At 37.2% G+C, this 26,209-nt stretch overlaps 1 protein-coding gene across 8 annotated transcripts in view; it reads right to left on the bottom strand.

Annotated features, from left to right (window-relative positions):
- Window positions 1-18,659, bottom strand: part of DUSP16 (dual specificity phosphatase 16) — a 78,052-nt gene extending 59,393 nt beyond the window's left edge. The window contains exons 1-4 of one of the 8 annotated variants that reach the window (XM_063075615.1): window positions 18,198-18,659; window positions 16,818-17,026; window positions 11,071-11,227; window positions 9,140-9,225 (exon numbers count right to left, since the gene is read on the bottom strand). The gene's annotated coding sequence lies outside the window, so the exon portion shown is untranslated. Of the gene's footprint in view, window positions 1-8,984; window positions 9,078-9,139; window positions 9,226-11,070; window positions 11,228-16,817; window positions 17,027-18,197 lie in introns of those variants that run through there. The other 7 variants (XM_063075611.1, XM_063075614.1, XM_063075612.1 and 4 more) reach the window with 7 other exon arrangements.
- Between the last annotated feature and the right edge of the window lie 7,550 nt (window positions 18,660-26,209).

Genomic DNA, 26,209 nt, shown 5'->3' with positions numbered 1-26,209 from the left:
GAGGGTTAATCTCCTCATTCTCCTTATAAAGCCATCAGAACCACACCCATTATCTCATGAATGGATCATCTTTCAATTACCATAGACACAGAGGGTAGAATGGTGGTTGCTGGGGGAAAAACTTCCCAGGAGAAATGGGAAGTTGTTGAATAATGGGTATGAAAAAGTTCTGGAGACTGGTTGCACAACAATGTGAATATACTTAACACTACTGAACTGCACACTTAAAATGGTTAAAATGGTCAATTTTACATTATGTGTATTTTACTAAAATTTTTTAAAAAATCATTTGAGCATATTTTTGTGGGTCTATACCTGTAATATCAATTCTGTTCCATGAATCTAAAGAGTAAGTTTTGAAATCTATGAGTCCTCAAACTTTGGTTTTCTTTTGCCTTTTTTCCAGAATTTTTGGTGATTCTAGTCCCTTTGCCTCTCCATATAAACTTTAGAATCAGCTTGTTGATATCTACAAAAAGCCCTGCTGGGATTTTCATTAGGATTATGTTGAATATATAGCAATACTAAGCTTTCCAAAATATAATATTCTAAGTCTGTAACAATACTAAGTTTTCCAAACCATTAGTATAACATATATACAAAATATTATACATAAGTCATCTTTGATATCTTTCATCAGTGCTTTGTAGTTTTCAGCATAAATATCACGCATAATAACATATGTTAGATTTACCCACAATTATTTTGGTTTTTTGATTACAGTAGTTTTTTAAAATTTTGAACTCCAATTGCTCATTGTTCATATAGTATAAAGAAATACAATCAATTTTTGTATATTAATCTGGTATCCTGTAACTTTGCTAAACTCCTTTTTCCCCCCCTTTTTATAGCAGTTTTAGTTTTACAGAGATATTCTGCAGAAATTCCCCCCCCACACACATACACAGTTTCTCCTATTATTGACATGTGGTACATTTGTTATAATTATCAATCAATACTGATACATTATTAACTTAATTTTATATTAGGGTTTCCTCTTTGTGTTGTACATTTCTATAGGGTTTTCCAAATATATAATGTCATGTATTCACCATTACAGTATCATACAAAATAATTTTGCTGCCCTAAAAATCCTGTGCTCCACCTATTCCTCCTTCCCTCCCTCCCTCATCCCCTGAAACTCTGGCAACCACTGATTTTTTTTTCATTACCTCAAACATTTATCATTTCTTTATTTTGGAACTACCTTGTGTTCTATAGCACTGTAGGGTGACTATAATTAACAACAATTTGTTGTATGGCTTCAATTAGCTAGAAGAGAGGATTTTGAATGTTTCCAACACAAATAAATGAAAAACTCACTTCTTATATTGGAACTTTTAAAATAGATTGCTTACAATGTTCTATATAGATTATCTTGTCATCTCCAGAGACTGTTTTACTTCTTTAATTACAATTTTATTTCTCTCTCTTGCCTTACTTACTGCACTGGCCAGAACCTCCAGTACAACACTGATTAGGAGTGGTGAGTGGACATCCTTGCCTTGTTCCCAAAATTAGGGGGAAAGTATTTAGTCTTTCACCACTAAATTTATTAATTCTAACAGTTTTTTGTAGATTCTTTTGGTCACACAATCACGTCAGACATTTTTTTCTTTTTGTCCAATCCTTTCACCTTATTTATTTTATTGTCTCATTGTATGGCTAAAACCTCCAATAAAATACTGAGTAGAAGAGGGAATAGTAGGCATCCTTATCTTGTTCTGAATTTCAATGGGAGAACTTCTAATATGCCATTATTATGTGTGTTTCTGCTATATGATTGTTCTTTATTTATTTATTTGTTGGCCGGTACAGGGATTGAACCCCAGACCTTGGTGTTATCAGCACCATGCTCTAACCAACTGAGCGCTAACAAGCCACCTTACATGATTTTTATACATTTATTTTATCATACTTAGGATGTCCCTTCCTATTTTTTATTTGCTAAGAGCCTTCATCATGAATAGGTATTATATTTTAACAAATGCTTTGTCTGCATCTACTGAGATGCTGATATGACTTTTCTACTTTTTTTAAAAGTTGATATGACAAATTATATTAATGGATTTTTGAATACTATCAAAAGTTTCATATATCTATTCCCTATTTACTTATAAAATCTTACACATTATTACACAAATCATGATCAAATCTTAAGTTACTGTAATAGATGAGCAGGTACACAGATAAATGAAATCTAATGATATTCTACAAGCTACCATCTAGCCAAAATTGTATGATAGTCACATTTCCTGGCAAATCTTTCCCTACCAAATGCAAAGCAGATTAGAGAAATGGTGAGCAAATCACCAAATAGAGCCATATGTACCACTCTGATGTTTAATATGTGGATTCTGAAGCATCTGAAAGGAAAAAGAACTTCCATTACAAATGATATTGGTACTGTAATAATATAGTAACATATACTTTTAGAAATCAGAAATGAAATTATAGCATAGAAATATTTCCCATGCAACATCAATAAATGGATAATAAAAACATATGATAATTATTTACATTATAAATTTATGAAATGCTATCTTTTGGAGGGGAAATTTTCTACCCTTTTGATAATGATTACATTAATGAATTTTGGTCTACTAATTACCACCCACAGGCTAGTTTTATCTTTTTACTTTACCTGTGTTCCGTTGGTTATATTTTTCACAATTAAATAACCAATGTATGATCAGAGGGTTGGATGGTGACGGTGAATCCCAAAGGGTCTAGTTAATCTTATGCAAAGAAATCAACACAGTGCCACCAAATGCATTTTTAACCCTTGGATTGACTGTGTAACCCAGGTTGGAATGAATGATCTAGGGTGGCTGTGAACATTATGGCAGCTTCCCCCAACGTAATTCTCTGAAGCTGCCTCAGGCCCCTGCACTACCTCCTCTGTTCATACACCCAGCTATATTTAGTATTTTGGTAGGAGTGACTGATATGTTCCATCAAGACCTGGCAACATGCCAGAAAGCAACACAGATGATACAGACAGTCAAGCACAAAGACAACGTTGGACCAGACATCTAAGCTTCTACTGCAAGCACCACCACCAACACATTCATTCTGAGTCACCAGACATATCCCTCGCCCATTCCTATTTGGTTTATTGAATTTTGCTTGTTTACTTTATTCCTTCTAGAGTACTGTTAGCATAAGAACTTTTTTTTTTTAAAGATGACCAGTAAGGGGATCTTAACCATTGGCTTGATGTTGTCAGCACCACTCTCTCCAAGTGAGCTAACCGGCCATCCCTATATAGGATTCAAACCTGTGTCCTTGGTGTTATCAGCACCACACTTTCCTGAGTGAGCCATGAGTCAGCCCAGCATGAGAGCTTTTTAAGTCACAGTACCATATGTCAATAACGTACAACTCCATACAACCAAAACACGTTCCACTAAGGATGGATTAGTAGCTAACAAATAATGATACCTATAAGATGCAAAAAATTAAAAATATCTACTTAAAACCTAAAAATAATTATAAGCATTTCATAGCAGAATCCATAGTTCCCTTCAACTGCATCCACAACAATCACAATTTCTTTTTAATTACAACCATGATGTCACTGTCTATGTGAGAGCCATGGGCATGGAATAAATAAATCCGTCAGCTGAATACTACAAGGGTACTTGAAAAAGTTTGTAGAAAAATAAAATTGAAAGGAAATACAAGTCTTTCCATGACCTTTCTGAAGTACCCTTGAATTTCTTTAAACCTGGCATTTAGTACGTAAAAATATAGCTATTCTTACACAAATAAAAATTCACTGAATTTGGACTGGCTGTTCTGTTTGCTCTATGTATTTGAAACAATAAGTACACTGTCCAATTAACTTTTTAGCTTCTATTTCCTCACGACTGTGAGTAGGTTTAAAAAACAAACACTGCTCCAGAGTAAAGTACAAGCTCTACACTCTGTGACATACTCACTTATAGGACTTTACAGCTGCAGCAAAGAACTAACCCTTAGGCCTAGAATTTGAGGTGATACCAAACCATAACTAGGAAAACGAGCAAGATCAAAAATTAGAAAACCAAAGATCCAAAAGAGCTTTGGTGGAGTGCTACTTACCAGCCATAGGCTGGCAACCAAAATTTTTCAGTCTAAGAGTCAGCTATTACTGAGGTTCCTAGAAAATTTTAGGTGCTAGAGGTCAATTGCTAAAAGGCAATACTTCAAAACACATGCTACAACACGGATGAACCTTGAAGACATTATGCTAAGTGAAATAAGCCAGTCACAAAAAAGACCAATACTGCATAAATCCACTTATGAGGTACCTAAAGTAACCAAATTAAAAGAAACAGAATGTAGAATGGTGGTTACCAGGAGCTGAGGGGAGGAGGGAAGGGTAGTAGTTATTTAATGGCTATGGAGTTTAAGATATGCAAGCTAAAAAAATTGGGGAGATCTGTTTCACAACGTGAATATACTTAACACTACTGAGTTGTACATTTAAAAATGGTTGAGATGATAAGTTTTACATGCAGTGTTTTTCGTTTTGTTCTTCGTTTTTAAATTTCTTTATGTGGGTTTTTTTCTTTTTAGAAAATGAAAGTAGATCTAGTTTTTCTTGCTGTGTTCCTCCCACTATTTAAACCATGAAGAGCAGATGATCAATAAAGAGATGCTAGCAACAAGTATAAGCTCCTCGATGACCAAGGACACATTCATCTTCTTTGCATCCCTTCAAGTTTAGTACCTCACTCACAGAAGTCACTAAGCAAATACTTGTTCACAATGATGACAAGGATACCATTAGCAAAAGAATGAATCTTGTGTCCAGAAAAATGCCTACCAGACTCATGAGCCAAAGTGCTTATTTTAATGAATGAAGATCATTTCTATAATAAAAATCTCCACTAATTTCACAATAAATTTTATTAAAAATTTCTATTAAACTACTTTTTCCTGGCAAGTGAATACCATACTGCCCAACACTTGGTACTTGGAAATCCACCCCCCCCCATACATTCTATCTCTTTAAACTAATGCGACATTAATTACACTCTATAATGAGACAGCTGCTGGCAGCATCTAAGAGCACACAGGCCACTCATTTGGCACAAAAATCGCTTGAGTTTTTCAGTTGGGACCATTGGTAGACAAGAGAAGAAGGGGTTTTCCATGGCACATGATTTTTATTGCTGATTATAAAACCAAGAAGCTATAAAATCAAGCTTCCTGAATATTTACATTAACAAGGCTCTTAGTCATTCATGGAATGAAAACAATTGCTTTAATTACATACTTAAAAAGGGTTCCAGTAAAAGAAAAAGGTTTCTAACTGATATTGGGATATTCTTTGGTAACGAAGTTAAACACTGCCCCAAGTTGTTTAAAGCAGGTTAAATACACCTGCTCACATGCATTTTATTCTTAAAAATACACCCCAAACTGCAGATGGCTTTTGCCCCTTAAATACTACAGTTAATAAAGTTTATCTCCAAGATCTCCCAATGCTGATAAGTCACAAATAAAATGCAGGGGATCCTCTTATAAAATTTTTATTGGGTATAAGATTAATACTTTCTAGGCCAACTTATTTTTACAGACTGTTTTATAAGCACCATAGTGTTTGATAATTTGTTGGAGTTGGGAATATGATTTTCAATTCACTGTATATCCAAATTCATATAATCTTGATAGGATTCCATATGAGGAACCAGATCATCACTCTCTTTGAAACAGAAGTAAAATCCCACTTTAAGGTACTTGAAACATCAAAGGTTCTGCCTCATTCAAGTAAAGTTTATTTGCTACGAATGTTACAATCATCTTCCTTTAGTCCTCCTTTAATTTTATCTAAAGCAAATATGTAGCATGAACACTATCAACAAATAACAAATGCCCAGCAAGTAAAAGGGGACGTCCTACCAGGTTTGTTTTTTCGTTTCTGTTTTTTTACAACTGTGTTTAAATACATCCTCTGTTGGGACTCAGAACACTGTACTGAGAGTATTTTGATTATATATACAAGTATATGTATATATATAAAATATATACATGTATATTTAAATATATATAATGTTAATATACACATACATCAATACATTAATGTATACATATAATGCATATGATGTATATATACATATATTTAAATATACATATATTTTCATATAATTATATATGTATATACGTATTATATATGTATATATTATATAAACATGTATATATGTATTACATATGCATATATTATATATGTACATAAATGTATATATGTGTATTATATATACATAAGTTATATGTATATAAATGTATACATATATATACACACACATATATTTTATATATTATATATACATATATGTTTTTCTCTACTAAAATAAACATGCAATTAGCTTTTCATTTTCAATGGAAATTTAAATATGAGTAACTGCCAAAAGCCAAAACCTAATTTTAGCTTTACCTTCTTTACTACCAAGATCTTTATTAGATACTACCCAGCAGTCAAGATGACTAAAAAACACCATACATTTTCATATCCCCTCTCTAATCCTGTCCACTTTCTTGATAAAAAGAAAAAGATAATAAAATGCGAAATGGTCAGAAGACATGATTAAAAAAGAGAGACAAGAATTTTAGACCTGAAAAATTACCTCAGTTTATCAAATTCAATACACTGGCTGTAGAAAACTAAGACCCAACTATCTCTAAATTAGCTCTACAACTAATCAGGATAAAAGTCTGCACAACCTTCCCTTAAAATAAGAAAGAAAATGGATATGACCTTGTTTGAGGGGAACACTAAAAAGAGTCTCCAGACTAAAAGAAAGTTGTTTCAGCAAATCACTTAATACTCTCATGGTTTCCTTTCTGCATGTTTGTGACACACACACACTTAGCTACCCAACATACGTTTCTTCCCTCTAATGTGCTACCAGAATCCCAGTTTTACAGGAGGCAGCAATGTGCCTAAGCCTAGATGACGATGGTGCACATTAAGCCAATTCCCCTCAGCCAAACGTTCACATCCTCAGTCTCTCCTATGAGTGGAGGCAATCTTGTGAAACAATTCAGGCAAATGAGACTGAAGAGAAAACTGGATGGGAGCTTCCAGGAAAGATTTTGTCTTCTGTGAGGCAGGCACAAGAGGCAGAACTGCTTGCTCTGTCCTTCTTGCCTGGAAAAGGGATGTGATGCCTAAAGTGGAGACAGCCATTTTGTGACCTGGTGGTAACAAGCATGAGGACTGTAAGTGAACATGCAAAAGACAGCAGAGTCAAAGACTGGAGAGTCCCAGGCCTTGATGACACTGCTGAGCAGCTGAACCAACCCTGAGACCACCTACCTCTGAACTTCTCTTTACTGCATAAGGAAATAATAAATAGCTACGGTTTAAGCCTCTGCTAGAGGCTTTCCGTTAAGTACAACTAAAAGCAGTCTTGAATTAAAAAAATTTTTTTTCTGTGGCGTGGTCTGATTTTCCTGCCCAGTCTCACTTCCATGACCCATACGCATTCTACTTATACAGTGGATCCTTGAACACAGGGGTTACAGGCATCAACCCCCACAGTCGAAAATCTGCATATAACTTCTGGCTCCCCCAAAACTTAACTACTAATAGCCTACTGTTGACTCGAAGCCTTACTGATAACATAAACAGTTGATTAACACATATGCATACTTTGTGTTCTATACATGTATTATAAACTGTATTCTTACAGTGAAGTAATCTACAGAAAAGAAAATGTTATTAAGAAAATCATAAGGAAGAGAAAACCACAAGGTCACTTTTTACTGCCTTATGCAGTTTACTGGAGGCCAACGACTCATGTGGAGATGATTAGCCTCACAGGGCATTCTGAATGTATACTCCCAACACTTGAGCTCACCTCAATAGCAACAGGAGGTGGCTACAAATTATTACAGTAGTACAGTATGTACTACAGTTAATTTTATGCAGTTACGATTTAATACTGCATCTTTACATTTGTTTACATTTCTCTCCACTGTGAATTACCGTGAATGGCACCATGTAGGGTGTGTAAGTATTTGTATGCACAAATTTCAATAAATTTAAACTTTTTATAACAGATTTGTGCATATTTTATGGTGGTAAATGATAAAATAGACCAATATCTACATATATGTTATGCATTCACGGATACCTAACTTTCCTTTTTTTTTTTTTTTTTTTTGATATTTCTAGGCTACACGGCTCATCCATGAGTTGTTGAAATTTTCATAAATCTCCAAAAGATTTTATTTTTATTGGAAAAAATCCCATTTTAAGTGGACCTGTGCAGTTCAACCTGCATTGTTCAAGGGTCAACTGTACTAAATGCACATAAAAAATGACGGGACTACATTTATCCTATATAGTTAATAGAGACTAATTTAATTATAGTTATAGTACCTCAACTACATAGCTCTATTAAGATAAATGTTATCAATACAGAAATCAGGAAAAATGTGACTTAGTCCCACGTTTGTTCTTTGCTTATTAACTTTGATCTTTCCTTCTACCATCTCAAATCCTTTTTGGAAATAAGTATCCAATAAATTAAAAACTGATAAATGATATGTTTAAACTAAACTCCGGTGTCCTTTAATCATAACTTCCTGTTAGTAAAAAATAAAATACTGAAGTTTCATTCTTGAACTTGCAGACTCAAACCTAGCCCAGTCAGTATTTCCATATCATCATATACTGATGCTTGTAACCAAGCTTCAAGACTTACCTGACACTCTACCATTGCTGTTTTCCCCTACTATAACTGAATATATGGGTTAACATAACAGAATGTGAATATTGCTAAGACACCGATAGTCAGACCATCTAGCACACTTATTTTAACTGTACTATTTTGTTTTGGCAGCTGACTGGTATTGGGCTCTGAACCCTTGACCTTAGTCTTATCAGCACCACGCTCTAACCAAGTGAGGTAACTGGCCAGCCTTTAACTGCACTTTGATGGAAATCTTTCAAATATATGTCCAGTCTCCATGATTACTGTTGCACCCACCTCTGTATCTGCCCTGGCCCCATTCTTCCAGCGTCCAGAACACGGGGAACCCAGTTCATTCTGTGGCCTTCCTCTATGCCCTCCAACGCGTAACTGTCCACAGCCCAGTTCTGCTTACAGCTATTCCCATGATCACTAATGCCTACTCCACTCACTCTTCTCTCGCCGTTTCTTCTTTCCAACCTCATTTGTCTTCTGTCATCCCTCAGCTTTCCCACAAAAAAAAAGGTCGACAGCATCCCTAGTTGAATGAAGCAAACAACTGTCATGAGCACTCTGTTATCCTCTCAAGTAAGTTGGCATCTCTCCTCTCTTGTCACTCAGGGAAAAAAAAAAAATGACTTAATACCCCTGATTTTGAATGCAGATATAAATGAGTATGCACATGTGCGTATGTTGGCACAGTGCTTTTTTAGTTTAAAAAAATGGGTAGCTCAAAGGATCATTTTTTGATAAGTTGTCAAGTGCTTTTACTGACTCCTCCCTTCTGTCTACCCTTTATCCACCACTCTCTGATGTTACATTACTTTCCACCTACTGTGGTCTCTGGGTCAGACGCTCATCCCACATACTAGCATATTTCCCTCTCCCTGACAAATTAATAAGCAATTAAGATGGAAACATTACTTTATTGATGTAGATGTGTGTGCCAGACTGCTCTAAGAAGGTGTTAGAACTCAGCACTAGCTTATATCAGCAGTTTTCAAAGTGGGATCCAGAGACAGGGGGCAAGAGATGGGGGGGGGGCACGTCTTCAGAGGATAAATGTTAAAACCATGCTTGGTCATACAAAGATATTATCTGCCTTTTTCACTCTTATTTTCCCATGAATGTACAACAGTGATTCCAGAGGATCATGTGATGATGATGTATCACTCTGACAGCTAACGAAACATGTGCTTGTGTATTCTTCACTGCCTACCAATCACTTTAAAGTCCGTTTCAGTTAACAAAGTCCTTGATAAAAACAATAAAAGTTATTAATTTGATTAAATTGCAGCTCTTGAGAACTTGGTCTTTTTAACATGCTGTATAATGAAATGTGAAGTACACATAAAGCATTTCTGCTGCATACATGAGTACAATGGCTATCTGGCGGAAAAGCATTTATGAAACTGAGTTAGCTTTTTTCACAGAATACCATTAATGCTTAAAAGAATGACTAGCAGATAACATAGTTATTCAGACTTAGGTATTTGGCAGACTCTGTCTCTAAAATAAATGAAGTGAGCCTGTTACTTCAAGGAAAACTTGAAGTCAATATCTATGGCCAATAATAAAATTTGAGCTTTCAAGAGAAAATTAAGATTTTGGAAAACCTGAATTTGCAACCAAGATAATGGCCACTCCCAATTCTTAAAGACTTTTTTGATGAGACTGATAGTCATATTAATGAGTGTGATTTGTTTACTAGCGTATAATCAAATGTGTTAACATTTGAAAGATCTGCGTAACTGAGTAAACCATTATTTTTTGAATGACCAATGTATAATGTTACAAAATCACACACAGGTCAAAGATCCATTCAAAGTGCAAAAACAGGCAAATAGAATTAATGTTACAGAGTACAAAAAATTCATTGATATGGTTTCAGATTTCAACATTGCCACTAACCTTTAAGAACCTACCAATTGTTGCGTTTTGGTGTAAGAGAATACTCACAACTACATGAAAAGACTATTAAATACTCCACTTATTTTCAACTATGTATCTTTGTGTAGCCAGGTTTTCTTCATATACTTCAACCAAAACAACATATCACAACAGACGAATATAAAAGCAGTTATGCAAATCCTGCTGTCTTCTATTAGGCAATAACATTAAAGAGAAAGGCAAAATTAAAACAATGCCACGCTTCTCTCACTAGATCTTTGTTTTAGAATACCTTTTTCATAGAAGTACACTATGTTAACACTTTAATGTTTGTTATTTTTATGATTATTTTAAACATTCCTCAGTTTTAATTTTTAATAAGTTAAATATTGATATAGTCCACATAAACAAAAGATTCTGGGATCCTCAATAATTTTTAAGAGTTACACTGAGACCAAAGTATTTGGAAATCATCACAAAAAAGAACACTTACAAGTATGTGTATATAAGAGAATGGGCACCTGAAAATGAATTAGAAGATCTTGGCTCCAGTTCTAGCACCACTTCTTACTTGCTTTGGGATTTGAATAAATTAGTCTCTATAAGGCCTTGGTTTCCTCATCTGTAAAATGGGTAACTCATGACTTGTTCTGAGGATAAGAGAGACAAGATATATCAAAGCAATTTATAAACTAGAAGGTGATTATTGCAAGGTCTCAAAGTTGAGTTTTAAATACTTATTATGTTTCTACAAAATTCTCCTTATTTTTAAAAATTTATTACTAAAAACAGAGCTTATAGAAAATACAAAGTGGAGATATCTGATTAGCCAATTAGCTCAAATGTCCAACCACATAACTCATTGTATTAAATTTCTTCCCCTACAGTTATAATTGCTAATATATATTTTAACTCATTATTATGGATATTTTCAAATATACAAAAATGTACGGAAAATAATAACAAACCCAATGTACCCAATACTCAGCATCAACAATTTTCAAAACTTTGCCAATATTGTTTTATTTATTTCCCACTTTTCTGTATTTGTGCCTATCCTGAAGTTTTTAAAAACAAATATTAGGCATCATTTCATTTTGCCTAGAAATACTTCTATATGTATCTTTAACAGATGAGAATTTTTTAACATAACCACAACACCATTATTATAGCTGAAAATGTTATGGGTATAATTCCTTTTTTTTTTTTTGGCAGCTGGCCTATATAGGGATCTGAGCCCTTGACCTTGGGGTTATCCATAATTTTTAAATATCGTCTAATACACACTCCATGTTCAAATTTCCTGATTGTCTTTAAAAAAAAAAAAGTCTGTTAGTTTTAGTTTTTAGTTGGCTTGTATTATCAAAATATTCTTATAAGTTCTTTTTCAAGTGAACCCAAGATTTTTAAGTAAAGCTATGAAGGAAGAGAAAATAATACCATGCTTCATATACCATGTACAGTTTATAAAACAAAGTCAAGATCTATCTTCCTGAGGAATGTGCTTCTCCGCCAACCAAACAACAAATAAAAACAACAAACAAACCCATTACAAAAGAGGCCAGCATAGGGACACATATACTTGAGTATTCTGAGGAGTTACCAGAAGAGGACACAGTTCAGGTGTTCAGGAAGGAAAAGAGTTGACAGACTGTGAGCAGAAAGAGGTGGCAGGAAACAACCACACACCATTCTGGAAAGGAATAGGCCAAGTCAGCCAAAGGGTCAAAGCCAGGGGTAAGGTTGAGACCCCTCCAGTGTGAGCATATTGCTCAAACAAGCGTCAGGTGCCCAAGACTGTAAATCAACCTCCTGCAGGTTGCAACTCAAAGCTCAAAAAACAGTGCTCTAAGCTACAGATATAATGAAACTGCTATAAGCTTTGAGAATTTATTTAGCAAACATTTATCAAAAGGTGACTCTACTAAGCACTATCCTAGGATATTAGTTGTATATTTTAAAAACTTATGTACAATGAAAACAATAAATAGCATATACTTCTCTATGTCTCTAATGTCCTTCCCCATTAATTTTTAGGGGAAGAATAGATGTAATATTAATTATTGTGCCATACCATTACAATTCATAATGCATCTTTTTTCTATAAACTTCAGTTTGCCCCACCACCACTGCCCACACCCAGACATTAAAGCAAATCTGAATTTTGTCTTTCCCAAATACTTTTGAGGAGTACAAGTCAAATTGGCTTTTATGACACACACAACAGACCCCCAGCATTAATATCTACAATTCTTTTCTAAATGAAGTAGTTAGTATAGAAGGAAATAAAGGGAATACTAAAGGATTTTCTACCTCGTCTTAAAATTGTTTTGTTTTCTATAGTCTTCTTTCATGTGTGTCACAATATACTGTAAATGAAAACCAGTTAGGTGCATATAGAATAATTTGAGGGATTTGGATCTATAGACACATACACTAAACATAAACTCTTTTTGGAATCCTTTATCTCAATTTCACCTATAATAAATTTTTTTTAAGTTTAAAACTGCAAAAAGAATGGAGAAAGGGAGAGAACATATTTCTTAAAGAATACTGAAGAAGCACTTTGTAAATGCTCACAAACTTGAGTCACTGGTGAGTTTTTAGTTCACACTATAAATGAGATATTCTAAACAACAACAAAATAAATCTAGCAGTCAGATAACTATAGTTAAGAATCCACACTTCCCCATTTCAGAACACTTTCACTCAGGTTTCTACTATTCTGTAGACAGGAAAAATTTTAAGTTTAAGGTAATATTTTCAGTGTAACCACTGACTCCCTTACAAATCTTTAAGGAGACATCATTAAGCATATAGAGTATAACACGATCCAAATTTCCCTTTCAATTTCTGTACCATGTGGACACGACCTGAACAGGTATCATCCCTTACCCTATTTTACCTATCTGGTAATTAAGCCCAATAACTTACTTATACTATCTGTACATCTCTTGTTTTGTATGCTCTCATACAAGGTACCAACAAAACAAACTGTTCTTGGAATGTAGCTTCACTTCATAGTTCTGTTGTGATTACTGTACCTAATGGAGAATCTAACCTAAGTATTTAGCCCAATATATCAAAAACCCAACTAAATAAAGAACAATGGTATTAGCCTCACTGTAAAAAACATGAAATTCTTAGCACATGGCAGCAAATGAATTGTGGATAAATTATTAACGAGGAGTTAAAAACTCAAAGCTTGCATGTTTCCACTTTAAAAAAAAAAGTCACATAGGTTTCTTTTTTAAAAAACTGGTTAAAGATGAAGTTAGTGTGTAGAATTCTATTCAAATTGGTTTGGACTGCATGAGAATATTAAAAAGTTATAACATTAACATTATTCATCTGACTATCAAAGGCTATTCACAGAATAAGTTATTCACAGAATAAATCAGACTATAACTAGCCTTCTTAATTTCCTTGTCCCTGATCATTATCTACACTATTTATTACTATTTGACATCAGATTTTTCATGTACTGTTTACTTATTTATTGTCCCTCTTGTCTTTCTGTCTTCTCCCACAGAAATATAAATTCCATACAGGCTAAAAACCTTATCTATTTTATTTTCCACTGTATGGCCAATTGTCTACCACTTAGTAGTGGCTCAACATAACTATGCTGATTAGATGGATGAATACCTTTCCCCTTTGACCTCCCCCACTTTCCTTCCTCCATACACGTGTTAATGATCCTTTAAGGCCAGGGTCAAATTTTATTATCTCTGTGAAGATTACCTCCCCAACCCTCCAAGCTCTTTCTCCTTTATATTGTGAATTTGCACTTATCAGCTGCCTGATAATTATATCTCCCTTAAAATTCTTATAATCCTGCTCTCCTTAGGGGCATGAACCCATGTCCCCAACTTTTGGTATCCACCCGAGTATATGTAAATAGTATGCCATTAATAAATGTTTTACTCAATTGGTTTACATCTGTAGTTAATCCAGAAATCCAGTTAACTTTAACTTTATACTATATCCCTCCCTTTCGAATAACTCAAAATAGGCCATGAAATTAGTGAGTGCTCCTCTATTTTAAATTTATCTCTAGCAATTTCAAGTTTTATATTCTCATAATTATAACTTATGCTCATTATTTACTTTATCCATCCCCCTCCCCCAAAATTAAATTTATGTAATAAAAAATCTTTTGACTTTTTGGTGATACCTATAATGAACTTTCTAACCCCAATCAAAAAGGGGGTGAAGTTTCATTGCTCTCTTCTTGTCACTGAGGTATCAAAGGGTATTTTTCCAGTTATGCCTTTATCCTTTTACGCCAAGACGTATCCCATTTCCTTTATTACTGATCATACCCCCGGTAAGCTGTTATTATTTCTTTGTACCTGTCCTCGATAGTCTGCCTTAAATCCTTCTTTTGAGTCACTCGTTTCCTCTAGTCATTTATTTGATTAAATTTCTGACTCCCTATTTCAATCAGTCTGTGTATAAGAATAGCCTTTTCTTAAAGCCTGAGCCTCCTTCTTTAAATTCAGCCAACCTTTATGAACCTCTCTTTACACAGCCAATCCTTGATAACCTAGGCTAATGAAATGCATAAAAATAACATTATTTACAACACAAGAAAACCAGAAAAAAATTTGACATCTGGCTTTGGAATATATCATATGTAGCTTTGGGCAAGACTTAGTTTCTTAATTGTGTCTTTTATTAAACCAACATTAGTAAGGTTTTCTTTTGTGATGGTAGATTATCTGTCTCAATTTTAAAATATGAAGCAGGTAATTTTTAAAAAAACAAAAAGCAATTAAGCATCAATTGCGGTTTTCCCTATGAAGTCTTTTAAACTAGTTCCTTCAATTTGTTGAAATATGTCATAAAAATCTGTTTTCTGTGATTTATCTCCTTTTTTTGAGATTCTGATCCAAATCAGTTTACTCCTTTAAAGTAGCTTTTGCTTGAGAACTCAAAGCATTTTTAAAACACTGAATGTCCAGTGAAATTATTAGTCCAGATAACACTGAATAGAAAACTATTTTTGCCAGGTAACTCCAGGAAAGCTCAAGGTTCATAGGATAAACTACTGGTAATTCTAGCAAGTTATATTTAGGAGGATATTATGATTAAGTGAAAACAGGACAACTTTAATACTGGACAGCTATTTAAGTCGCTTCATCAATATATTAATCCCACATGCTAAAAACTCTATGGAATTAAATTTCTACTTCAGGAACTTATAGAAAATAGCATCAAAACAAACTCCCGTGTCAATCCTGCCCCTTCTCCTTGACCCCAGCCTAAACTCTGCAACCTTCTCAGACCCACTCTTAAACCCTGATCTCAGCTTCACTTCCACACCCAACCACACCACAAATAATTTTTAAATGTATGGGAAAAAGGAAAAGAACTAGATTAGCTGGACTTCCTCTTTTGCTCCCTTCTCACTTTACCATTAATCTTATGGCCAGAGAGACCCCTAACCCCCAATTTTACATGACTATTTTTATTTTATAGGTATTTAAGTACATTTAAGGACAATGACTTCCTAAATTGAAGAAGGAGCAAAACTGGATAATCCTACAGTTCTGTTCCTTGCTCCCTCCATAATTAAGCACTATATGGAACACCCAAGTAAAATAAGTACAATTTTAAGTTGTAGCAGATATTTTACTTTGAGTTGCTGACACACCAGGGGTTAAAACTAAAAATTTTTAATTATCACGGTTTACGTTTTTTTGTTTTTGTTTTAACATCTGAATGTAGGCTTATAGGGCTTAAAACAACTTATTTTCATACACTGATTCACCATATTACCAGAATTCAAAATAAACTCATTTCTAATTTTTCCCCCATGTAGAACTTTAATAAATACAAATTATTTTTACCTTAAAAACCAACTCTTGGGCTGGTGTTATATAGCCCAAATTTTTACATAAGATGCTAAATGTTAACCAAAAAAAAAAAAATTAAAATAGCAACCTTCCACATTGTCTTCGAACTCAGTAAATTCCACAACTTTATTTTTTAAAAAAAACACTTGCACAGTGCCTAGTCACATTTTGACTAAGATACCCACGCAAAGCCGTAAATTCTTTTAGCGTTTCAATTTACTTCTCCTGGCTGCTCCTTTCACCAAATATAGCACTCTACTAGCCTCAATTAATTACAGACTCCCAAACTGTGTCCACCAATATAGTACATCTGAAGGAAAAGTAAAAAATTAAAAAGTAATTAACTCCATTGTTAAGAATTCTTATTTTAAAACTTTACCTTACCTTTAAAAATCTCTTTTCTTGATGGAGATGAAACAGCATAAATCCCTTCAGGAAACAGCATAAATCCTTTCAGGAAACAGTTGTCACCTACGCGTACTCTCAATCAGTCCCATAAAGTGACTGGCATAAAGAGGCTTTTTTCTGACAGTCTCAGTTCCCCAAATAGTAGTCAGAAGGTCTTTCATAGAAGGTAAATTTCACACACTCACAAGGAAAGAAGAAAAGGAAACATACCTGGTCATTTTCTAAACAGGTTTGATAGGTTTGGTTCACTGACAAGAGCAGAGTATTTACTTAAAATCTTTTAAAGCAGAAGTGGCAGTCAGAACACTGGGTAAATAAAAACTTCAGAGAGTTTTTAAAACCCTGCATCTTAACTCACTTCCCCTTGCTTCAAGGGAACGGCACAGCCAACCCCACTGCAAATGAGATTATGCAACAGGTTTTTCCTCTCCACCTTATTCATCACAGGCTGGTTAGAGGTGTGCTTTCTCCAAACCATTTGAGACACCCAGGACTTCAAAACGCCAAGGACTTTTGCAGTTGACTTTTAAAAAGCTTCATTAGGATTTTGCAGTATGCATTCATTTTAAGATCTACCTGTATTTTCTCAGGTTCATTACCGGTGTTCCTTAGGAAATAAACCCAGCCTCTGAAAAGTTAGATTTTGTATCAATATTTTCCTCTGCGGTGTTTTATTACATGAAACTACACACATGACACACAGACCTTCAGTTGCCTCCCTGGGCTTTATTATTTCTTACGTTTTACAGCTAGTATAGAGAAGTCACCGGTGCACCGGGCCGCCCAACGCCAGGACCCGAGCCCCAGTACGAAAACTGATTTTTTTTTTTTTTTTTTTGGTTGGTTGGTTAAGAAAGCAGCGCCATCACCACCCAGGTGGCCTCGCTGCCTACACCAAAGGCGCATTTGGGGTAATGGGAACAGTCAGGCCGGGGCCCCACTTGGCAGGCGTGTTGTGTAACAGTCGCGCCTGGAAGTGAGCAGCCTCGCCCGCGAAGGTGCCGCGTCCGGCGACGGCCGCTCCCCCCGGCGGGGCCCGGCCCGAACCCGCTCACCGCCGCGCGGCCGAGAGTGCACGGACCGCCACCCCGCGCCCGGCCGCCCGCCCCCTCCGCGCCCGGGCCGGCCCCCAGCAAGGCCTACACCCCCGCTCCACACGCTCGCGCGGCTCCGGGCCGCGGTCGCCCCCACCCCGCCTCCCGAAAGCCCGGGGAGGCAGAGCCGGCGCGGCGAGAGCGCCGCGCCCGGCAGCCGGAGTCGGGGCGCGCCGCGGAGCGTCCATGCGGCCGGGTGCCCCGAGCCCCGCACCCTCCCGCCCACACACCCCGCGCGGCCCGCCGAGGCCACTTACTGTTGGAGCCACCGACCTCCCGATTCCCTCTGAGGGAAACGAAAGTTGTCACGGCGGCTCCGCGCGGGCCCCCTCGCCTCCCGGGCTTGCGAGAGCCGCCGCGGAGCCGGGAGGGCGGCTGCGCACCCGCTCGCGTCCCGTCCGTCGTTCTCGCCGCCGCTGCTGCTTCGCACTATATTATCTTCTCCTTCCCTGAGGGTGGGTGGGGGCGGGAGGCTCGGGAAGACGGGAGACGTTTGCAACTTTTCTTCACTCTTTCTCTTCCACCTCCCCTCCAGTCAGCCTTCCCCCAAAAATGTCGAAAGGGGTGAAGAACTTGGGGAGGTAAAGGTGAGGGGCCGCGTGGTGAAAGCGGGGGGGGGGGTGAGATAATAGTCGTTTAAAAACTGATTAAGGCCCCCCAAACAGTGATACACAGAAAAAGGGGAAAGGCGGGGGGGCGGGGTGGGGGTTGGGGAAAGAGAAAGAGTCGCTGGTCAGGAAACTTCAAGCGCGGATGAGGTCATTGGTTTAAAAATAAAGAGATGGCGTCACTTGAAACCAATCCCAGTGAATGAACTCAGCGGAGCCCCGGGGAAAGGAGGAGACAGGCGAGGGCAGGGCAGTGGGCGCCGGGCGGGGCCGCGCCGGCCCGCCCGCCCGAACCCGGAGCGCGACTCCGCGCCTCGTTTCGGCAGCTCCGGGAGGGGTCGGGTCACGTTCCCTTCCAGAGTTGGGCGACTGCGAGGTAGGTTCCGCCGGCACCGCTGGGAGGAGCCGGGGCTGGCGGAGGAGGCGGCCGCGCGGCCTCCTCCTCCTCCTCCCGCGCGCGCGCTCCCGCCGCACCCCGGCCCGGGTCTCCGCGCGCGCCCAGCGGGCGCGGACGGCTCGTCCCCTCACCCAGCCGCAGGGCCTTTCCCGCCTCCTTGGGCTGTCTCCAGCAGCCTCACCTACGTAGAGAAACGCAAACAATGATCCGAGAGAACTACAGTCGCTCTTGAAAAAGTCTGACGAATCCAAAATGCAGGGCTGTGCCGCCTCTAAGGACAGAGACGTCGCAGGTACTTTAGGAAGAGTCACGCTAGTGTTGTCAGGCTGTCTATATAGTTGTGGTTGAAAGTCCCCATGTGAATGTTCCTTAAGTTAGGAACATTTTATTTAGCTTATATTTACAAATATGGGCATAGGCAGCCTAGAATTCACTAAAAATGTTTTCCATCGGGCAGCACAGAATCATCTTTAAATCCGACCGGGGAGAGGTGCAAGACCCTTGTTGATTTAACTCCGCATACCTCGGGCATTTTTTAAGTTGAATTCATTAAAGCAGCTTTGTTTCAAGACGACATTACACACTTTGGAAAACTAGAGACCTGAGGTGGTGACAAACCCGGGCTTGGAATCACTGACTAGGACAATCGGAGCTTTATTCCAGTGTCCTTTGAGCGTTTGAGCACGAAGCTGCTTCTGCTGAGGAGTACTCACGTGGATATCACATAACAAAGATGTGATTAATGACAGAAAAACGCACTGCTAGGGGACTGCTCCATGAGCCAGAATTTTTGTGTAGGAATAATCTAGCTCTTAAAATATTCCATTTGCAGTGTACCGGATTAGGGACACTGGCCCCTAAAGGCACTGTTTGTTGTGGGATGTCCATGTGGACACTGCCTTAGAGACTGTTGTTTAGTTGGCAAAAGAACCGAGAAGCAGGTTTGGGGTGAGTTAGAAAGGTAATACATCTCTATTACTTTTCTGCCTTTAAACCCTGCCAATAAAGTGCATTCGTTAGGACTGGCAATCATTTAGGTTAGTATTATGGGGCTCATCTTTTAGAAGAGGAAAAGGAGCCCATTCGGAGATGGGCGGCAGCTGAGCACTTCGGGCAGTAAGTGAAGGCTGGTCGAAGACCACAGATGCAGAACCAACTTTGAGCCTGTGCCTTTGACCTCTCGAAGACATCTGCTGAGGGGAAGCCATCTCTCCCGCTGCCCCCTGTCCTCTGGTGGCCAGGAGATGTTACTGCAGCTTCATAGAGATTACTGGTGCCTGCAAGTAAACCCCTAAAAATTTACTAACCATAGACCTGCTGTTTTTAGAACAGTTTGGAGGGGGTAGTTGGAAAGGATCTGCATCTCAAATCTGCATAGTTGAAAGTTTTGGAATTTTTTGGAAGGAAAAAAAAGAGAGTCCTTGTATTAGAGGTGTGCAAGCATGAGTCTTGCCTGGATGAAAGACCAGTGAGAATTTATGGTTGTACCCTTTGTGTGCTGCAGCTCCCATAGCCTTACTTTGATACATATTGAAAGCTTTCTCCCCTCTCTTCATTTATACAATTAAGGTGGAGTGTCTCCCATGTATGTGGTGCTATGGTAGCTATTACCGGAGCCTCCTCAGTGTATATCATCTAATTAGAGAAACAAGACATATATTAAAGCTAATTAAAAACTAAATTAATGATTGAGTGGCATATAATATTGGTTAAGAGAGTCCAGAGGAGAAAAGGGGCAATGTAGGCTGGGATCATCAGGGAAGGCATATTATGAAGAGCTTTGACCTCATCCTTGAAGAAAATGTTAAGATTTAGTTTGGGGTACAGAGGTCAGTTCAGGGACTGTTCCAGAGGGAAAATGGCAGGAGAAAGGACATGGAGATGGAATGAATAAGTTGTATTCAGGTGAGAGACAAGAAGACCCTTCTAGTCGTGTAGAGATTGGTGTTTAGCAGTTAGGTATAATGTTAAATTTAAGCAATTCAGAGGCACATTATGGAGGTACTTGAAGTTTACTTCACTGAAGAGTACATTTCTCCTTGTTCTACTAAGAGAGTTTCTACACATACTAAGAACAGACTAGTGGAAATAGAAATTTAAAACACAGTACTATTTACAGTTGCTCCAAAGAATATAAAACATTTAAGTATACATCTAGCAAAACATGTACAGGATCTGTAGGCCGAAAATTATAAAATGCTAATGAAAGAAATGTAAAAAGACTTAAATAATTGGAGCAACTTACTATATTCATAGGTTAGAAAGACCAGTATAGTAAAGATGTCTATTCTTCCCAAACTGATATATGTATATTTAACATAATTCCTATCAAAATCCTGGCAAGGTTTCTTGTAGACAGACAAACTTAAACTGAAACAGTGTCCAGCACATTTAGAGGGATGAGTGAGTGCTAGATTCCTCACAGGCAGACGAAGAGCTTATATACTTGCAGCACCAGCAAAGGAGGGACTCCAAGATTTACAATCAGATAGTTTAGAAAGAAGCTATTTTTGCTTCAGTACACGTAAGTGTGTGGTTTAGTATTATTTTTATTATTTTTATGTATACATTCTTATCTGGTACAGAGTTGACTATCAGTATTTGTGTAGCGTATGTGATGATCAAATCAATATTATTAGCATGTTCACCATTACAAATCATAATTACTTTTTGTGTCTGTTACCCAGTTACTCCCCGCCGGTATTGTTTTTAGTTAGAATTAAATATGGGGGAGGAGCACTGTAATCTTTAGTGCTTCGACCCTTTAAGGTCTTAATCCATCCTTGGCTGAAGTTCATTCATTCAGCGAATAGTGACTGAGTGCCTACTATTAGTATGTGCCAGATACCACACCTAGCTCTGGAATATGGTCACAAAGAAGACAGGTAAGTTCCCTTCCCTCATGGAACTAACATTCTAGTGGGGACAGAAGACAATAAGCAAATAAACAAAAACAATGACCAGGGCTGTGACAAGATTGATTACATAGGGAAAAAACTGGGGGATGTGATAGTGAATGACTGAGGGTAGGGGTGAAGGTGGTCAGGGAAATTCACATGAGGAGGGGATATTTGAACTGAGGCCTGAAGGATGGCAATCAGGCTAAATGATCAGGGCTGAGGGAACAGGTCACACTGTAAGACCCTTCAGCACAAACAGTGCCTTGTGGAGAGTTGGTGTGTTCCTGGAGCCAAAGGGAGGCCATGGAGCTCCCAGACTATGTATGAGCTTACAGTGTATGGTAAAGAGTTTGGATTCCCCACTGGGGAATTCAAAACACATTGGGTGTTAAAGAGCGCAGCCTTATAACACCAAGGTCACGGGTTTGGATCCCAGTACCAGCCAGTCGCCAACAACAACAAAAAAGGAGTTTGGATTCCATCCTAGAAGACTTAAGCAAGTTAGCACATAATCTCCTTTATGAAGAGGATATTTGCAAGTAAGCATAATAGGTTAGTTTTTAAAGAGTTTTAATAATATTCTGTAAATATTTTTAATTTAATTTAGCAGCTCTCTTTTCCAATAGGAAGGAAGCATTTTTGATAATTTAGTTAACCTCCAGGGATCCCTTCAATGACCCCAAGTCAATTGCTCTTCTTAGCCTAGGATTCATGGATTCCTAGGGAGTACATGGATGGGCTTCAGAGGGTCTAGGAGCCCTCTGAAATTTTGTGCATATATACTATGTGTTTTTCTGTGAGTGGGTCCCTAGCTTTCAACAGATTTTCAAAGGCATTACACACAAAAAATGTGAATAAGTCACAAAAAATGTAAATTCACATTTAAGTCTTGGCTGTGCTTTTCGGATAGCAGTTGCTCCTGTTGTCTTAGCGTTCATGGTACTATACAAGCAAATCACAGTTCTGGAAAGAAGCTGGTTGGAGGAGGACAGTATTTGCAGCAGAGTAAGAGAGAGTGTTCCATGCCTTTGCCATTGAAGGAACTTCATGAAAGAAAAATTTTACCTGCGTAATGTGAGAACTGGAAGATAACTAAATGGAAAGTAACTAAGACGCTATCTGGTAACATCTCACATTACTTGTGAGAATGTGAAGATCCAGAGAGGTTAAGTGGCTTGCCCAAGTTTGCACAGCTACTTAGGGGTTAAACTTGGATTAGAAACAGATCTCATAAGTCTTAGTACAGCACTCTGTGCTCCTCATCTAAAGATTTAGAAAGAAACTAGACTGAATATTGAGCTTAACAGTTTAATAGGAATTAAGTGTCAAATTTCATTCAACACAAGTATATACTCATTCCCAAGGAATTGGAAGGGAAGAGGGAAGTAAAGGGGTTTGAAAATGTGTAAGATTTCAGCCCTCAAAAAAGGAAAAACATCAATGTTAAGACATACAACCAAGAAAGAGTAAATAGCAATAACACTGTGTCATCAGTGTATATCTGATCTTTCTGTGGCAGATATGTAAACGGACAATAAGATAACAAAAACTAGATGATTTTTCACTTATCAATTTGGCAATAATCTTAGAAATGGGTAATCCTATGATTGAGTCAAGAGTGTGAGAAACAGACTTTCTCAATACTACTGGTGAGAGTATAAACTGGTGCAACTCTTCTGGAAGACAATTTGGCAATGTGTTTTCAAGTCTTTAGTAATGCTTATTCAGCAATTCTACTTTAAGAATTTATCTTGAGGTCTAGGGTTCCATCCCTGTACGAGACAGCTGCCAAAAAAAAAGAATTTATCTAAAGGAAATTATAGTAATATTTTCAAAGACATATGAATAAGGATGTTAATCATAATTTAAAATAATAGACAACATTTATTGACAATTATCTCATTTAATCCTCACAATTATTATCACCCCCAGTTTACAGTTAACTTCCTCAAGGTCACACAGTAAATGGAACAGCTGGGGTCTAAAAAGCATGCACTAAGCATCTAAGGAGAATTGCAGTCCTAGGGGCCTTATTTGCTATATCAAAGGGCTTGGACTTTATTCAAGGTAAGCAGTGGGGAACCATTGAAAGATTTTAAGCAGGAGAAATGACAGGATCAGATTAGCATTTTGCTATGAAAAGAATGGTTTGGTGGGGCAGATGTAAATCAAGATAGGAAACAATGGTACAAGTTACGGAACTAAATGGAAATGGAAAGAGGACAGATTCAAGATATTAAAAAGCTAGACTCAAAAGGACCTGGTGACCAATTAGATGTGCCCTGTTAAGGGGAAAGCAGTGTCCCAGATGACTCCTAGGTTTCTGACTGGAGCAAATGGGTGGATGGTGGTGCTGTTACTATGGAGAGAGGAAAGAGAAGTTGAATTTTAAGCATGTCAAGTTCAAGGGGCCTGGGAACCTTGAGAGGAGTAGGCCATTGCATTTATGGGTCTGAAGGTCAGAGGCAATGTATGGGCAGGAGATAAAGATTTAGGATTCATTAGCCATATAGTTGCAATCATGGCCAGTAGATGAGATCATGGGAAGAGTGAGAGAAAAAATGTTGGGAGTCAAGGGAATAGTGAGGTATAAACAAGCTCATAGGGAGGCCAAGAAGAAACTAGAGAAGTAGAAAGAAAAGCAGTGGAAATGGCTGTTACAGAAAACCAAGAAAAGAGTTTCAAGCAGGGAAAGAGGGTGTTTCCAGTGGGTTAATACCTCAGGGAAGCCCCATAAGGTAAGGACTAAAAAGTTTTTTGGGGTTAGCAATAAAGTGACATGGAGAGGGCAGTTGAACCGACTATGATCTTGCAGAGAGGCAAGACTGCAGTGAGTCGAAAAAGGGATGAGAAGGAAGACAATGGAAACTGTGAAATATAACCTACTCTTTCAAGAAGCTTGACTGTTAAAAGAAGAAGAAAAATAAGATAATGCCTAGTTAGAGACAGATATAGAATATTTACATTGTGCAAAAATCCTAATGACCCGATAACGAGTCTAAGGTTTTGTTTGTTTTAATCAAACAACTCATAACAAATAGGCATCCTCAAGAGATTTGCAGATGGGCTTTTTCTATCTACAGACCAAACTTTATTTTCAATATTATATAGAACACACATTTGGGGTTTTGGTCAAGGATATTTTGACAAGTCTTTTAATAACTGTGAAATAAAAATACTAAGAAGAAAAGAATTATCATTTTTGTCATCAGATGTATTTATCTTTTAAAAGGCTGAAAAATACTTTTATGATCAGAAAAAATGGTGGTGGTGATAGAGGAAAAAAGTAAATAAATTAAAAGCTAAAAAAAATTTGTTAGCAATTGCTTATAATCTTTCTCAATTGTTGATTCATAACTCACCAAAAATTTAAATATAAGTACGGAAAACATGTCTCATTTTTTTATTCTGCCTCAAATTATCCCCCCAAACATACAACTCTCACAAACTTTAGAGCAAAATGAAATTTAATTCACTTTAGAAAGTAAATGTTTTACAGCACCTTTAATAGAAAGTCTATGCAGAAATGGAAAAATTGGAAAATGGTAATAAGGATGATGCAACAACCAAAAAATTACGAACTACTCGTTTAAGTGAATTTTGTTTATTTTCATCTGACCCTAAAGGAAAGTAATTGGAATGAATACAGTGGTGTCCTTTTTTCCCCCTGAAATAAAGAATACATTTTAAAAAATTGTTGTCTATTCCTGAAGGCCAGTGATTTTTAAATGTTTTTTCCATTTTCCGAGTAAATATATGTCTCAATGTGCTCAGTTTTTAAATTCTCAGTGGCTTTCTGGACTAACAATGACAATATTCAATAACATTCATGTTTTTAAATGTAAACATGAACCTTTAGGAACAATCTTTAACCAGTAACTGTTCAGTGTTGGTTAACAGCAAGATGGGATATTCTGAACCAAATAGCAAAATACTATTTTAATTAAAAATACTTTTTAAATTTATGTAAAGCCAACTTTTTAATGTCTCGACAAAAAATATCCAGTTTCTCTAGATTAGGTCACCAAGTTTTAGGAATATCTCAACCCACTATTATAATGAAACTAGAAATTAAATGGAATGGACACAAAACAGCTAGTTGGAAAAAATAAGTTCTATTGATGTATAGCCAAGCTAGGCATCTAAAATTAACATGAACTTACTGCATATTATCATATGGCTAGAAGAGAGATCGAATGTCCTAAACACAAAGAAATTATCATGTTTTGTAATAATGAATATGCTAATTATCCTGATTTGATCATCACACATTGTACACAGGTATTGATTGTTATTCATCTCTGCACCCCACAAATACGTCTAATCAATTATGATTCAATTTATAAAAAAGAAAAATTAATATC

The sequence above is a fragment of the Cynocephalus volans genome, chromosome 12, assembly GCF_027409185.1.
Source record: "Cynocephalus volans isolate mCynVol1 chromosome 12, mCynVol1.pri, whole genome shotgun sequence".
Lineage (NCBI taxonomy): Eukaryota > Metazoa > Chordata > Mammalia > Dermoptera > Cynocephalidae > Cynocephalus > Cynocephalus volans.
This window is presented reverse-complemented; position numbering and strand designations above follow the sequence as displayed.